Source organism: Cyprinodon tularosa, unplaced genomic scaffold (genome assembly GCF_016077235.1).
Source record: "Cyprinodon tularosa strain WSP-4 unplaced genomic scaffold, ASM1607723v1 ctg12, whole genome shotgun sequence".
Classification (NCBI taxonomy): domain Eukaryota; kingdom Metazoa; phylum Chordata; class Actinopteri; order Cyprinodontiformes; family Cyprinodontidae; genus Cyprinodon; species Cyprinodon tularosa.
Window position 1 is genome coordinate 1110130 of NW_024038003.1, and position 18405 is coordinate 1128534.

Below are 18405 nucleotides of genomic sequence, written 5' to 3' on the forward strand. Positions count from 1 at the left end.
ATATGACTTACAGCTCAAACCACAGCAAAGGGTGGATTTCCAGATTAGTCTCTCAAAGAAGGTTGAGAAAAAACTGAGACAGCACATGGTTTTATTTGCAGACAAATTTCTATTTCAACATTCTACTTTGTTTTGGTTTAACATATAAAATCTTTATAAAATCATGTTTGTGGGTATAAACGATTTAGCATACAAGCATATTACCTTTATGTTTTTATTCAGAATATTATTCTCATATTTTTTCTTTCCAAGAGACCTCTTTCTCATGTATATTTTTTTATTTATTTTCAATCTTCCCTGCTCCTATTCTTTTTTTCTTTTCTTTTTTTTCTCATCTGACTGCTTAGAGAGACTCACTCGAACACACAGCCAACAGCATTCAGCATCCAGAGCAGGAGCAGATAGACAGTGACTGAGGAAACAAGGGAGGGGGTGGTGCAAGATAAAGAGTGAGTGAGTAGAGAGAGAGATGAAAAGAATGCTAAGCGAGAGCGAGGCACTCATACAGGAGGAGGCAGAGGCAACAGCTACAGCAACAGCTCGCTCCTTCCTCAGCCATCCTTTCCCTTCCTAAATTCCAAATTTATGTCACTAGAAGACGAAGGGGACGCTGACTTACTGAAGAGCACTGGTTGAAAGAGAGGTTGGTCTCATATGATCCTCTTGAATGTAAAAGGCTTTCATCTTTCCTGGGGTCACGTTAACCAACAAGGAGTAGAAGGAGGTGTGAAGTGGGCACAAGCCTGTTGCCATTTAAGAGGGCAAGAAGGAAAACCGGCAATAGGACAGGAGTCAGAGGAATGTTTGGAAAGCCGAAGAGTAAGACCCACTAAAGGAAAGATCAGAAGATCACATCGGTGAGGTTCTGGACTGACACTGGCAACCCGTGGGCCAGGAGGAGAGGAAATAAGATCTGCATAAGCACACAGCTGCACAGATGAGGAGGCACCAGGGACCACGCTTCAGTCCTGGGTATGTTTACTTACACACATGCACACTCACGCACAGCTGGGCATGAATATGACTCTCATTGGTGGAGTGTTTTTTTCAAATAGAGCTCAGAGCCATTGGAAACAAAACTGCATGTTTGCTGATCTTTTATGATGACGACTACCAGCACTGACAGGACTCCCTACTCGCCCTCAGATACTCACAGCAAAAGAGAGAAGATAATGCTTAGAAGAGGTCATGTGTATCTTTATGGTCATGCTCCCTTTCCTGATTGGTAATTTTGGAACCGGGAGGAGTTTTGAGTGATATATGTAAATAAGCCTCCACTGGTGGAACGTTATGTTTCACGTCTCTGGGCAGAAATCTTTTTCTGGCTCATTACGTTAACTTTGAGCCTAAGTTATGTTTTCAGTACACAGTGTGCAGCCCTGTACTGAGGCAAATGGAAAAAAAAAATATGAAAGCTGGGCACAGGCTCACATTCTTCCCTTCTGGACTCCTCATGTGGTAACATGACATGAATTTACCTATTGTGTAGTGTCCCATTACATGCTGGACTGTAACACCATGGAGTCTGCATGGGCTGTTCAGCATTGCACTGAGTCTTGCTTTTTCTCCTTCATCAATTCTCGTTCACAGTCCTCTTTCTTTCACCATTTCCAATTACAGGCTGTCACCTCTCCCCCTTCCCCTCTGATCCTATCTCCTGTTGCATTATCTTTCCAAGCAATTACCTTCACCAGAATCATTCCCTTTGGACACCATGGCCGACTAGTTTCCTATTTGCCCCTCCGACGAATAATGTGAAGGATGAGAGAGGAATTCATGGCCATGTTTTAGAGATCAAGAACTTTCATTACAAAAAGCGACAAGTGGAAAAAATGTTCTTTCCATGTATGTCAGCTTAAAACTGACCCAATACCTGTGGCAAATGTTAATGTTCATATGAAGAACAGAGCCTGTTGTGATCCAGGCATCTCCCTTTTTTTCCAGTTTGGGTTTCTGACTTTATCTTTGATACAGTACTCCCTTCCTGACAGCAATCAGAAACAAAGCAAGCTTCTCTTTACTGACTAAAAGACTTGTCAGAGAGCTGAAACCTCTTTGTTCATGTTTTTTTCTTTGAACTCTCTATCTGTGTTTTAAAGGTTTTTATAAACTTACTTTGTAATAAAAACAGTTAGATTTTGTGTGTTATGCCAAATCGAACTGAAACCAAGTCATTATATTTTCACTAACCACTTTATACCTTTTTCTAAGATGGGGTTAGTTGCCTTCCAAACTGAATTTTTCTCCTGTAATGGGGTTAAGGCTGTGCACACTGTAGCCTCAGAGGAATAACAACTGTTCTTGCCCATCTCCTTCAAAGTCTATCATACAATAACACTATGCTGCATACCGTGTTGTAATGACCATCACTTTTGCTATTGATACCTTTATTTATTTCAAACCAATCTCACCGTTTTTCTTTGACTTCTGACATTAAGAAGGTTTATTTTTTACACAAAACAGTTTCAACCAAGTGAAATCCAATTTCACAAGACAAGGCAGTTGTTGTATATGTCTAGGATGGTGGAAATTTATGACACATTCAGAATGTATCTCAATGTCTTTAGTAAATAGAAATTAAACTGTCTGGTTTGTACCAAGGACAACTTGTCACTGCAGTGTCTGGGTGAGTTAACTTCAAAAGATTATTAGCTCTTCTACTCTATGGAGTGTCAAACCTCTGATTGATTGGAGAATTTCAGGTAGAACAGAGTAGCCCGCTACTACAAAAAGGCCCACATATGAAGCTGTGATTTTTACACCAGAACACCATACGTATCGTTTCCTGGACGGGGCCGCCTTTTACAGTTGCTTTTTGTGTCTCTGCTTCCGTCTCCTTGAACCCCAGTCGACCTCGGGGGATTGCCGCTCACACTGAGCCTGGTTCTGCTCGAGGTTTCTTCCTGTTAAAAGGGAGTTTTTCCTCTCCACTGTCGCTACAAGCATGCTTAGTGTGAGGGATTGTATTTGAGTCAATGAGTCAATGCAATCAACTGGTTTTCCTTAGATAGAAAACTTTGTATCAATTTGACTGTATGATCTTGTTGAACTGTAAATTGCCTTGAGATGACGTGTTGTGAATTTGGCGCTATATAAATAAACTGAATTGAATTGAATTGAATTGCTTTGGTTACTACAGTTCTCTGTAAATCTATACTATAAGTTAAGTTACAACATAACCTTTACTTTAAGGCAGATATTTACACAAACTAATAATAAAGCAACAAATGATGGTATATACAGCTACATTAGGGTAAAGACAGTTTTATACTTCTTTGGAAGAATGAAATGCACTACTATATGAAGCCTTTTTAAAATGAATATGGATAATATTTAACATTGACTTTTCCATTAGACACAATCATTTCTCATAACTTTCTAAAATCTGGAATAACTGGTGACACTTTGTGGACATAATCCGATTTCAGATCTCAGAGGCAGGACAGGTTGCCCTACGGATCCCAATCAGCTGTTATATGTTAGTGGCTGTTATTGTGTAAATAGAGATATATTTTTAGTCAGCCTACAGCATTAAGATCAATATCTGGGAATTGATTCACTCCATGCTTATCATTGCTCAATTTTCTCAATTTGTCTTTTTTGGATCAACTGGTCTTTTATTGTTATGCCCTTTAGCTGGAGCTAGAGTTAATGGTGGGTTTGATGAACAGCCTTTAATTCTAATTTGTATCAACGGGTAACAGAGACCAAGACTTTCACTGTTTTAGTTCCTGGAACATTTACCGTTACCCCTCATGACATTTTCAGATTTTTAGAGACTTATTTTAGATCCCTGGGGTCCGCTTTGAACTTGATTAATACTCTATCCTAGGGATGTTTCCAACTGTTTTAAATGTACTTCATTCATAGACCATTCTCCAAACAGTGGAAGGGCTTATTTCAAATTCTTTCCAGACCCTTTGAAATCTCCAATCAGACTTACTGCTGCAACCTTCTATGTGAAGAAGTGAGACAGCTCTCTCAATCTGACACTGCTTTCTCCCACTTTGATTTTTATAGGAACATGCCAAGCTAAAGTTCAGATATTTAAACAATGCCAAGCTCTGGCAATATTTAATGATGTTTTTATAATGATGTCCCCCTGATGTGGGTCATTGTAAACAATTTTATTTGGAAATTCAAAGTTAAAATGATATCATCTACTTTATAACAGATACCGTTTCCTGTTTAATTTTGTTGAATATTTAAAATGTCTTTTCTTTAGTTTTTATATATTTTGGTCAGTATAATCTTTTGTATTAAGATTAAGTTAGATTTAATGTTCTGCATTCATGTATCCAAATGTGATTTAGAAAAATATTACAGGATCTTGTAGAGTTTTATCTTCTTTCTTTCTTTTTTTTATATGACTATATTTATATGTTCAGTTGTAAAACATATCTTTGTATTTAAATTCTAAGATTTATATCAGGTCTTTTTTGGTTAAACCAGATTTTACCCTCTCTTTGCATTGAAATATATTAATTACTAAATGCTAAACTTAATTGAGCTTTTTAATTGCATATATTACATTAAAATCTTTAAAATTGTCATTTGGGTGGGAAGCTCTAAATGATATTGAAACATTTTGCAGGTTAAAGGTAGCCCAGTTAACATAACATTGTATTTTGCTACATTGACACTTTAATGCTTTCCATAGAAATACATCAGGGAGGATGGCTTCTTCAATCCTTTTGAGCTGGATTTATTAGCTACACAGCCACACAATGAGCCAAAATATTTGATACAACAAGGCAACTCGAAGGTTACCTCCTTTCTTACTTCAAAATTAGAATCTCAAACACATAGAGATAGATGCTATTACATAAAGCTTCAAGCTTAATATGAGCTCAGCATCATATCTGGGGTACATTATAATGGTTAAGACTTGTTTTACCAGATGAAAAACATATTAACACCATTTGGTTTTGCAAGTAACAAAAACAGTTCTGTTACTTTTATCAGGATTTGTAACGTAAATTTGGTAACGTTATTGTTTCAGGTGGATTATGGCAAATTGGTTAAGCAAAGACAATTATATCTAGGTGGAATAATATCTCACTGCAGGGTTTGAAAGCCAACACGGGAAGATGATGTGGTGAACACAGCAGGTTAGGAGCCCAGGAAGGAAAAAGCAATTATCGTTTGTACTGGAGGTGGCATGAGAGATAACACAAAAAAAAAAAATCCAATGTGGGCTTAACTGGGAGGGGATGACTGGGAAGGTGAACGGAGGGGGGCTTTTGATGTCAACCAGTGAGCCGTTTGTGTGTGTTTAAGTAAGGATGAAGACCAACCTTGAGCAATGCATCGCCGGCCTTAAGATGTCCTACATGGAGGATTGCTCCCATTACATCTTTGGAGCGTGATTGAGGTGATTTCACGGACAAGGACAAAGTCTCCTCACCCACAGATCTGCAGCTATCTAATACACTTCATTCTAATCAACAAATGCAAAAACAAGCAATAATACAGGGCTTTATTAAAGTAAGGAATCAGAGTGCGGAGTTATGGGTTCCTTTAAATGTGACCGTGAATTCAATGGTCATGCCGTCTGTATAATTCCCCATGGTTGGGAGTGTGCTTGTGTTATTTGGTGAATCCATGGAGATTATAAGGCTTTAGTGTCAAATATATGGAGCAAAATAAAGGGCATGATCCCAGTCTGTAATAAAGGAGCAGACATTTCACTCTTGTCAAATCTCAGGATGTGGGTCCTATGCTGCCCTGCAGCCCCAGCCTCCTCCAATCTATTGCAGCCGTCTGGCTTCACCACCTCCCCGGCCTTCTGCTGCTTCCCTGTTTTTCTTTGCCCCCTTTATGAAAAATAATTCTCTCACATACAGCCTTTCCCTCATGCAACCCGTCCTCTTTCTATTTTGCTTACTTTAATTTACTTTCCTAGTGCAGCCTTTTTCGTGGATGTGACCTTGGGGCTTCAGATTCTCTTGTTCCACTGTGCTCTTGGTCTCTCGCTCTCTCTCTCCTCTCTCTCTCTCTCTCTCTCTGTTTGTCTATCTTCTGCACTGCACAGGCTGTCTCTTTCAATCTCAGCTGGCTCAAAGTTTGAAGGTCACCCTCTATCTTGCAGTTTTAATGAATTTGCATTGAACGATGAGCATTGAGCTCATTGCTGATATTTGGTCTGACATAAATACCAATCAAGGGATTCTTAATGTATTTAAAAGAAAGAAAATTCTCAAATTGAATTCACAGATCATTATATTTACCCATTTTTAATTACAGAAACCTTTTCTCCTGGGAGGCGTTCCACTCAATACTGCTTTAACAGCCAATATCTCATTAAGATGACAGTGTCATACCTCAGTCACACCCTCTCTATATTTCTCCTTGCCCTAAGGTTAGAATTGTGAGTGAAGAACGCAGAAAAATAAAGTGCATGATTCCTACAGCCATTTGCCACAAGGTTACATCCTTGTTATGAATGTCATACTTTGCCAGCAGTCAATACTTCCACACAATATATATTAACCCTCATGTTTTTTTGTGACTATGTGAAATAAAAGCTGTTATTACAACAAAGACTTAAATGGACACCATTAGGATTTTTTTTTTCTTATTTCAAGAAATTAAACTAATTTCTCCATGTTCAAACACTATTTGGAAGTTCCTTTTTTTACATGGTTTCCTCCTTATTTTATTTTTGATTTGAGCCTAAAATGCATATACTAAAAATGCACATATATAAATTACATCTAAATGACAATTTATGGGTATCAAAAGTTCAACATTGTTATCTAAATTCTAACAGAATGTTACAAATTACAATGGTTTTGTTCTTACATATTTTATCAATATATTTTAGAACTGCTTAAAATTTAAATATTTCAAAAAATTATACTGGATGACACCAAAAAAAATGAGGTTATGACTCATGAAGCAGCATTTGATTGGTCAGTCTTCACACCAGTTCTAGTTCAGACCACTAACAATTATGGGTCAAGCTAAAAAATATGATAGGCACTTAAGGTGTTGAAGTAAATGACCACAAAATTATAAATTGACTTAGATATAATGTTAACTGCTTTATGTAAAAAAAAAAAAAAACAACAAAAAAACAGATGGTTAACATATATTATATTTATAAAACATTGTATCGTACATTTTGTTTTCTATATATAATTTGAGGATGCATGTTTTTTATTTCATTCAGACAAACTTTGATAGAATTGACCTTTTTCTACTTTCATATATTACATTTTTTCCAACATCTTTAAAAAAGTAGATAGAAGGAAAAAATTCTTCACTCAGCCTAGTTTTCAAAGTGTTTTGTTTTAACAATACGTACAGTTTCTCCCTTAGAAGAGCAAAAACTAACAGACAAGCAACCTAATAAAAAAAACAAGTTTCATGCCAACTTCATAGATATGTTTATGGTACTATTACTGTCCTGGATTATAAAACTGCATTCCTTCAAGTGGAACTAATGTTGTTGTTTTTGTTTTATTGCATTCATCTATTAGACGCTTCCATAGTTTTCACACCAAAAGAAACACAGACGCTTTTGAAGGTTATCATGTCCTTTAAATAATTTATTATCATATGTATAGGTACAAAAATTGCTTTTTTTGCATGATCATTATTTTTGAAAACATTTTCCACAGTGCCCATTTAAATTAGAAATTTATGTACAAGTCATTGTCATTCGCGCTAACACCAGCTGTATAAGGTGGTTCACTGAAACACAAAAGACGCCACTGGAGCGAGTGATTTACATGTTATCCCTATGTAGACACAAGTTTAGCAGGGAAGCGATGTGAAGTAAGGGTTGCTAGTGATGAAGATGATGTGATCAGACCAAATACACACGATGTACTGAAGTTAGTGAAGCATTGTCCATGTAGATCATGTGAATAATTGGCAAAGACATTTAAAAAGTAATATCAAACAAAGAACATGGGAAATTTGCTGCAATTGCGTTTGGTGTGAAGACACCTTAAGAACACTGAGGAACATTCCATTATTTTCAAATGACCTATTAATAGTAATGATTAAAGAAGCCCTTCTGGAACAGGAAGAAATAGAAGACGGATTTGTGGGAGTAATTTATGTACTACCAAGGATAAACCTGTACGAAGAGGTGGCTCTTTGCATTGAAGGGAAAACTCAGATGTCTGATTATCATACAGGACCAACAGGAGGACAAGGCCAATTACCACATTGATATGGTGAGAACCGATCACCCCAAGATTATTGTTCAGTCTGGATTGGGTGCACATTAGCTTGTATGAGGCAAATCCCCTCTAACGATCAGCGCTCGACATATTTGTGTGAAATATAGGTAATGCTACGCATATATTTTTGTGTATAACTGTTCCTGTTTTCTACGATGTATGAGCCAAGGACCATCACTGTGAAGGCATCCTCCTCGACTTTCACCTCTTTCTCTGTGGCATCCTCTTTCGTAATTTTTCCTTTTATTTATAAAAACAGTCGGGTCAGAACAGCTCCTGGCAAATGCTCCTGCCTCTTTGGCCTGCAGCCAAATGACAAGCAACAGTTGTTGCATCAGCACCCCCGACTATAATGACCACTCGCTGTTGAATCCTGAGGGTTCGATATGGTACTAAATACATCACAACTCCAAGTGGTCACAGAAAATACAGAAAACAATAGATATATATTGATCATTTTGACTTTTGCACCTCCTTAGCCTCACAGTCATTGCAACAACCATTAAAGCATTTAGATCAGCCTTTTTTAAAAACATTCATGAAAATGTAAGCAGCATAACATCAACATCCCATGATGCAAAAATAAGACAAAAAGAGCAAGCCCCATTAGCTTGGAAACCTTTAGCACCAGGTTAAAGTTGATAGATGATTGTAATGTTTTATTATCTAATACTAAGCAGGTTTGCAATCTAAAATGCAAGTTTGACTAAGTTTAAAGTAAAAAGGTAGGATTTGATTTCTAGAATTTTGTAGTTCAAATTAGCTGCCCAACAAAGTTTGGATATTAACAAATGCTTTAATGTCCGGTTTTAACTAGAAAAAAAAGGTCAGACAGTATTGTTTTACATGCCCTGCATGAATGAGGACATACTGTTTCTGAAATGTAATTAAATATTTATTAGCTGTCAAGAAGCTTGGGCTTCTGTTCAACTGTACTTCCCATGCATAGGTAAGTTCAGTTGAAGAGATTTACTCAGGACATCTGTGCACCACTTTTTACTGTGGATAATTTGATGTCAATGCAGGTTAAATAGTATCACTTTACCTTTTAATTACACAGCTTAGTTAATGAGCAGCTGCAAGATGTAGGATGTCTGCCGTCTTCTCTTCATCCTTTTCATCCTCTCCTATGTCAGTGAATGTGTGTCTGAAAGATAAAAAATAAAAACTAGGGGCAGGGACTAAAAAGATTAACACTATAAAGAAGTACTCTTTTTCTCAGTTTTTTTTTTTTTTTTGATCATTTTGAGTGAAGTAGTTGGCTTTGATTTTCTTTTAGACTTTGGTTTACTTTGTCCTTGTGTTTGAGTTACCATCTGTGGATGCACCATTAAGGGCATAGGGGGGTGCTTATTTATTAGCTTAAACAGCATGATTTCAGGGCCAGGGCACAAATGCTTCTTGCTGTGTATGTACATTTTGTTTTTTGTATGAAGCATTTATCTTATTCACAAGAGGTTAAAGTGTCTCGCTTGTATGCTCATTTTTTTCTTATTTCTTCAGTGCTGCCATTTTTTGTTTCATCTGTGACTCAGTGGCTTCTGATCCATAAGAACTCTCTTAAAGAACGCTGTATTGCTATTGATTCCTTCCCTAATCCCCTCAGTTTGTCCAGGCACAATACAAACTATATTTTCCTGTTTAGAAAAGGGACTCTGCTGATAGCTGTGATGGAGTGTCATGCTACGGTCTCACAAAATTGGATTCGAATGACTAAGGTATTGAGCACTGCACAGTTTCCTACAGAAACTGCTGCCATGCTGTGAGGTAGACTGAGTGCCTTTTCCTAGGATTATAACATTTCAGGAGTTTCTTTTTCCCCTCTTATTGAATATATTCTTGGTGAGTTGAATAGTCCAACTTGAAATTATTTTACAACTATTCTTCTTTATTATGTAATAATTCATAATATTTAAGCATTTTACAAACACAAACTGGAAGAAAACAAAGCCTTTTCATCTTACTGAACATGACCTCCTTACCAATAAGCATGGTGATGGGGTCATCATACTGTAAGTTTTCTTTAACATTTAGAATGACTGCTTCTGGAAGGTATAACATGTAATGATAGTTAAAATGACGATTTTCAAAAGGGGTCATGCATATGTATAGCACATACAAGACACTGTGTGTTAGAGCACAAATGGATGGATATCATAATTGTCAATGTTATACAGTTACTGAATACTGTATTCAAACACACCTGCTCAGTCATCATGCAGGTGAAGTGGAAAATCCAGGGAGATGTGCAAAAACCAGCAAGTCTGAGTGTTTGAATATTTCTAAAAGTAGTGAAACATTTATTGAGCGTCTGGTTTCAGTCCCTTAATATTTAAGACATTTCTGTCAGGGATAAGCAAATTCCTGCACGAAACTGTTTGCTTTTTAAATGTATCTTGAATGATTAATGTCTGCTGGGTAAGTGAGACTCTAATGATCTTTTCAGCTGTTTTCACTTTCCACTGAAGGGGTCTTGTGTTTCGATATGATGGAAGTTCATACCAGGAACGGATGCAGATATTTGAAACATGTGAAGAATGGCTGCTGAAATATTTAACTTTCTCTTGTCAGAGATACAAGACACTTTTGATTTTCGATTTTATCAGACTGAAATTTTTGTTTCATTATGCTGACAAAAGCTAATGAGTTTAGTTGTTTCAATGAAATATTTTTACTTTGAAGTCATTTGTATTATTTACTTCTTTGCTGAAGCTACTTGTAACATGACCTAGAACTGGAATTTGTTTCAATGTGACAAAACAAAGTAATGGTGTTAAATAATACGAGCAGAGAGTAAATGTGTCAGCCTATGACAGAACATAAAAAAAACAACAACATTTTTTTTAGATAGGTTTAAAGCTGCTTATGGGCAAACTGCATGCCTAATTTACCTGGGAGAGAAAAGGATGTGGATGCACAAACCTTTTTTTCATTTATGGATTCCATTCTGGATCCAGAACAAACAATGATTCCATCTGGACCAAGTCCATACCTTAGGCTTAGCGCATCACTAACAGCAACCAATCTAACAGACCTGTGCCACTGCTATAACTCTTTTACAATTAACCATAAAAATAATAAATTGCTTATTTTATAAAGCAGCAGAGCAACTAATTTTTATTCACACCCAAATAACTGGAACTGCAATAAACCTTATGAGATGAATTATTAACATGTCTTTTCAAAGTATAGAGCTGCAGAAAACATCCATACAGTCGTAGTTTTCTTCCATTTAAGGGTCCACCCTCCGGCCTAACCAAGTCATTTTATTTCAACGAGCAACAATCACATTTAATGTGGCTTTGTCTACTACTTTAAGTTAATTTGCATAAACTGCAATATAAAAGCAAACTGTCCCAACAAAAAGAATGGATATACTCACTATTTATACACAAGGAAAAGTATAGATACCCAAGAAAAACATTTCTAGTTTCTAATAAAAGTAACTGTACTGATTGAACTTGGTTACATATGTAAAAATAAAGATGTACAGGCTCTTCATTGTACTTAATTACAATCGTGACAATACTTTTTTTTTTTAGATAGAAAATGTATATCAAGAACTAAGCCCTGAAGGGGTGTCCTATTTTCAGTATCACTGAAGGGGCATCAATGAGATTTCCCAAAATCTGTTCTTAAAAACAGAATCATGAAATGTGAATCAGTCATACTAGAGGAGACCTTTAGTAGTTTTATAGGGGCTGTGCCTGTAGTGCTCAATTTAAGAGCAAATATGAAATATTTTGCATTGATAAAAGAACTCCATCACCCAGCAGTAATTTGTGCAACATTAAAAGAGATCATCCCTTTGAAATAATTTAGATGTTGATGCATGACAGGTCCTATAAAATTCAGAGACAGAACAGCTTTAATCCCGCTGCTTGTGTCACACTTGTCTCCAAATTGTTTAGCTTTCGTTCTGTCTCCTGTCACACTGACTGTCCACTCACCAGAAGCCCTCACACCTGTCTTAAATCAGTCCTTGTGTGCTCCTACTTTCCATCAAGCTTTCATTTCTTTCTGTCAGCCTGTTAAAACTTCTGTTGTCTGGCTCCTGTTGGTTTTTGGTTTCTGTTTGCCGTCTACCTGCCTGCTTCTTTTAACGGAACCGTGCTCTACTTGTACAAGCTAGCTTGCACGAGCACAAACCTTTCGAAGATGAAGTCCCATATGTATTTGAAAACACTTCTACCTGTAATATATTTATTTTTTTGTTTTAAGTTGACAGATCTTAGGCAATAGCTGGGGTTTCATTATGCTGTGTTAAAAATTCCAGTTGAAAATGAACAGTTATTTAAAAGAATTATAATTGGTGCAAAAAATCTTTTATTATCAATAATAAAAACGCTTTAAGGACTGTTTGTTCTGGGTGAGTGTAGACAGACAGCCTTTCTGTACCGTCCGTTAGCAGTGACCCCATGTTTTTCTTCAATCACACAGACAGATATACTTGCATGCATACAGACAGGCACACACATGCACACGGACATGGAAACACGCGTGCATTTCGCTCTGAGGAAGCACAGATTCAAACATTACTTCCACCTCGCTGCTACACAAACAGGCCTGCAGAAGCCTGAGGACTTTTCACCATGGGATGTGCACGCACATCCACACATACAAACACATTCATGCAGACTCCATCCCTGCAGTAACAGAGGCATGTGGCAATCACTTGGGAATGCCGGCACATATGTGTCGCTTTGTCCTTACTATGCGTCACATATGACAGAGAGGCCAGGAGTTAAGTAAGGATCTAAATCTATATGTAGTGTGTGTGTTTTCCTCCCATAGATCTAAAGGTTAGCTGCCTCCTTCAATTCATCGCCGCTCTGCTTGGCTTCTGCTCACAATCAGACAATAAAACCCACCTTGAATCATGTGCTCCATTGCAGTTTGAACTATCTTTGTTTCTCACCAGCTTTAAATTGGTCTGAGACTTGTTGCCTAGTAGCAAAGCAGCCTGGGTGTTTTTCAGCATTTGAGGAAAAAGAAATACCAGACAAAAAGGTCCACTTGAATATGGAATGATAAGGTTTGTACCCAAAGGGAAAACAGAGTTGTCTCATGAGTGTGCATTTCTTTATTTTAACAATGAATCATGATGATCTCACCTCCATCTTTGTCTGGTTATTCTTTTTTTATTACAACTACAGCTGATTTTCTCTTTAGCCTTTAATCAAATAGTTTCCTTTTTTTACTCTTTGTTTTCTAAATCAAATTATGAAACAATTTCCTTTAAAAAATTTTAAACAAAATAATATGTAAATAAGTAAAAAATAAAATATGCTAAGTAAATTAGATTTCTGAAGCATCATTTCTCAAACACATTGAAAATGCAGCAATTCCATTAGAATATTGATACATAGCTCATTCCTGCACCTGTCACTCTCTCCCTCTGAGCGTCTTTTCTTTTGAAGCCTTCAGCACAACTTCTAAAATTTGTTCAGATCTGACACACCTTATGGTGTTTGGAGAAACAAATCAGAGAAATAAGATTTCTATTAAAGAGATTAATATACAATCTCATTTTTATAACTAAACACCCTTATTTTACAAAATTCATAAATCTGTTTACAATCATAAAGACCAAGTAAAGGAAGGCTTTACACCACCTACCTACTGTATTTAAGATTGATTTTATAAAATTATTTGATATGTTATCAGTTTCTTGATGCATTTACTCACTGATGACTGTGTGGATTGGAAGATTTTACCTCTTTGCTCAGCTTTAAATTTGGAATAGATTTGATCCTATTCATGTAATCCTGTTTAGGATTTTATGTAAGATATTATTAGCAACATGGCTATTAAAAATGTATGTCAAGTGTGAAAATTTAATCCATACATTTTATCCAAAAGGGTACACATAGTGCTGGTATGTAGAAGAGCCACAATTACAATGTTACGCAACACAATTTCGTGATTCAATACATTGCGTAACCTTTTCACATCTAGTAAATGCAGTGTTTCCTTCTTGACCCCTTTTCAACTCCATCCATCTATCTTCTCTTGCTTCATCCATTAGAAAGGTCTCCAATTCATTGCATTGCATCAAAGAGACAAATAACCATGCACACACACTCACACCTAAGGACAGTTTAGAGATGCCAATTAACCTAACATTCACAGAAGCCGGGGTACCCAAAGAGTACATAGGGAGAAGTGAATGGGATCCAAGGCTGTGGCTGAGAACTCGTGGAGAACAACAGGTCCTTCCAGTGAAGGCTGTTAGTGAGGTCAACACAGCTGCTGAGTGTACAGATTGTGCAAGGAGGAGCAGTTCCAGGCTATTCAGCTTCTCAGGAGGGTCTCTTAGAGAGAAAGCTCTTTGCTTAAAGTCTCATAAACTCTCGGGAACTGTTACCTGAAAAAACATGAACAAAATTTCTTCGATCCACAGAGGTTCAAGGAGCACAGGAGGGCTTCAGAGTTACCAATCGGAATAACACTCTGGCAGAGAACATTTGGCATCCTGCACCTCTTAAGCACCCCGGTAAGGAGGTAGATGATTTGCAGGTGTTGAGGCACCGTGCCTGCAGCTGATGACCTAATCTCTGCAGCAGCTCCAGGAGAAGCTCTCTGCCGGAAAAAATCCAAGGAAAAAAACCCAGCCACAGCTACTCTATGACACTTATGGATCTGCACTCTGGTCCAACCATGTAATTTTTGTTCAAACTGAGCAATGATCACCACATGTAAGATTTTGTTTACAAGGGAAAGTTTACTTGCACAAATTACAGAATGAAAGCAAACTGTACCAAACCAAAAGAACAGAGGTACTCACATTTTTTACATCAATAAAAATACAGATGAAGTTTTTATTAATAGTACATTAATGTACCAGCATAATTAAAAGTACAGATTGAACTTCATTGCTTAACAAAAGCTGACATATGTAGCGTTTGTTCAGTTGTTGAGTTCCTAACCTCCCCCACAATGTATGCTTTTGAATATAGATATTTGTGCTGGAAATATTGTGAATACCACACATGAAAGGACATTGCATTGTGAAAAGCCTTGAATAATTAAAGTGTAAAGATGAAGCTAATTGTCACAATTTAATATGAAAAAGGAGGTGCATAAAATGAATACAGTGAAAAATAACCAAAAAAGTGAAATTATAATGGACAGAGAAATATAAAGTCTGAAGCTGAACTTGAAAAGAAGGTCGGTGTAAAATGTGAGTTTTCAGACATGATTAATCACTCCCATGAACATGTCTTGGGACTGATTAGGCATGGACGCTTCCCTGAGGCTTAGAGAACCAGACGATTTTAAAAGCCAAACCCAAATGTCCTGCATTTTTTGCCTCTAAGCAAAGCAACAGTACCTTGACCACTCCTACAATCCGGCATGGCTACTTAGCTAAAGATAATTGACATGGTGCTAGACCAGACTCTTAAGCAAGCGACAACTGCGGACACAGAGGCAGATTTAACAGTTTATTTCCTGGTTAAATGGAGAAGAGCTCAGTCAACTTAGACAAAAACAGGGAGAGAGAGTGTCTGAGTTTTGGATCCTTATCCAGAGGATGGTCCTGTGTTGGATTGAGGGTGGACAGGCAGGCTGATTGTTCCTGTATGGGCTCCCTGGAGAGGAGACAGTTCCAGAGCAGCAAGGATCCTGATCCTGGTGAGCGTCTGATCTAGTTCTGTGGAGAACGAAAGCAAGGAGAGATTAGAGGAGACTCTGGGAGCTTAGTTCACTAACAGAGCTTGACCTGTTTTACCACTGAGAGTGCAGAACCAACTGGCAGCATGCTCCAGGAAACTGCTCCAATATAAAGGCCACCCTTGATTGTCATCAAGGAGTAACAGCTGGAACCCATCAAGCCTGCCAACATGAAATTAAGGAGAAACACAAAGACCTAACAATAATGGTAAATGATATTATTTTGTTTTGCTTTTGCTGCTGAAACATTTCCTACCAACAAACTCTCTGAAGCAGATTTCTTCATTGGATAGTGATGCTCTAAAGATCCAGTCATTAATATCTTTTAAAAAATCAAGACCAGCCTTTAATACACTCCTTTGTTTGTTTTCTCTCAGTATGAGGAAAACCTCATTCTCAGCTGATGATGGGTTAATGGCCTGTGATGCTATTGGCTTAATGGGTTTAACACAGATTATATAACTTCATTTTCTCTGTTTGCCTCTCTCTGTTTCGCTTGTGTCTTATCTTAAAAGCAATCCCAGTTTGCCTTGATCCTTGAACTGCCTTAACCCCACCCTTCACACCTCCACCTTTTTCTTTCTACTTTTAAACATCCGGTCATAAATTTATTATGTGAATAGAAAAGAGAGAAATTGCTTTTTTTTTATCCCTTTCTCTGCTGGCCCAAAATAAATATTTAAAGTACTGGGTTAAAAGTTGGAAAGGGGTTTAAAAAAGAAAGTATTTTGAAGCTAAAGTATTTTCGTGTTGATTTGGAGCAGCAGGCTGTCAGCGCCTCTTCTTTTGGGCTTGTGATATCTTATCTTTCTCTTTATGCCACCTGTCAGTCCTCCAGTCGTTTCTCCCACTATCACAGCAGATGAAAGCAGATTTATCTCTGTCTCCTTCGTCCATGGGAAGGACAGTTTTAGGATGAGAATATTCCTGGTTTTTGTTTACATAAAGCTTGCTTGCCTCGAGTATCAATCCCGCAGGCTGTTTGTTACAATCATAATCACGCATGCTGTTTTACAGTGTTTTGCTGCACTGCCTTGATGGAGTAAAATGTAGCAGACAGTTTATTCCCCCAGCTGTCCCCCTCAGAGAGCACCGCTGATCTCATTATGGAGCTCTTGCTGTGGCGAAGTTTGAAATGCAAGAGATGTTCAGCGTTTAACATGGCAGTCCTTCAACATCCAGAAATGAGTTGAAGTGGCTCCCACTTTGATTTCTATGATAGTTTATGTGAGGAATTTGTTTGACATAGACTGAAACTACCCTTGCTTCATTTTGTTGACTTCCTTACTGCCTGCAAGGGCAGATGTGATTGGGTAATCAAGCATTTCTGTATTTATACGATCTACACATTGACAAACATTTGGCTTAGTATGTACATGAGGTCGAGCATACGCTTGGATAATTCCTAGGCTCCTGGGGTATTGCTGGGACTTTCCAACCATGACCTCAGTAAGAGGCAAGGAGAGAGTGAGATGAGTATTAGAGGCAGCTAATGTGAAAGATGAAGAGAGTCCTTGAATTTTAACTGGATGCTCCCCGAGGGAAGATTCCAATAATTTCATTGTGTCTTCCCTGCTTCCTCCAGGAGCTCCAGGACTCTGATGGCTTCACCATTCTATCCAGAATGAGTCTCTCTTTATTTTGAGAGAAAAATCATTTGATTAATTAGCAGCAAATGATTTACGTTATCTGTTTTCAGTAGAGGATAATGATTTTCCTCTAGCAGTAACCAAATTTCCCAGAAGGTAAATATCAGTAAAAGCTATCAGTAATGTAATCAGGGTTTTAACAACATCAACCTTCTGAAAGATAAAGGGCAGATGTCATTACAGTCCATGCAATCAACCTTTATTATTTTCAGATAAATGTATATATATATATATATATATATATATATATATATATATATATATATATATATATATATATATATAGGGTTGGGAATTGAAAAGATTTTCACGATTCCGATTCCCTTTTCGATTCTATGAAACGATTCGATTCTTTATCGATTCTTTTTTCGATTCCAATTTGGGGGAAAAAGGAGAACAAACAGTTTGATTATCAGCATCAACTTTGTTTACTTAACTATTGCACAATCTTACAAAATCAACAAGATCAAGATGTCCACAGGAAATGTGAAACTGGAGTAACATCCGTGTTTAAATGAAAAATTAATACAAGAACAAACTTAATAACCAACAATGTCTAATAACAAATGATGGGATAATAACCTATTTTAAATAACAAAAAATACTAATTATAAAACAGTAGTAGGGAAAATTAACAGTTATTTTGCAGAAAGATGAGCATATCTGCTTTTTCTGGAAGGATACGGGATATTTCAGGGCTTATGGTGTCTCCAGCCGTGGAGAACACCCTCTCAGATGGGGTGGAGGAAGCCTTGCTTGTATCTTGCTTGTTCCACCACCACAGTGTGCCGCTATCCCTGCAGGGGATGGAGGGCAAGCTTTTATAGAGCTGGATTTCCTGATCTACCCTCTGGGCTAAGGAAAGACGGGGCTTTGATTCACAAAGT

The 18405-nt window shown here is 37.3% G+C and overlaps 1 protein-coding gene across 1 annotated transcript in view; it reads left to right on the top strand.

The window, feature by feature from the left end:
* Positions 1 to 497: 497 nt before the first annotated feature.
* The window catches only part of LOC119773344 (leucine-rich repeat and immunoglobulin-like domain-containing nogo receptor-interacting protein 3), a 53232-nt gene continuing 35324 nt past the window's right edge, over positions 498 to 18405 (top strand). The window contains exon 1 of the mRNA XM_038270312.1: positions 498 to 972. The gene's annotated coding sequence lies outside the window, so the exon portion shown is untranslated. The remainder of the gene's footprint in view (positions 973 to 18405) is intronic.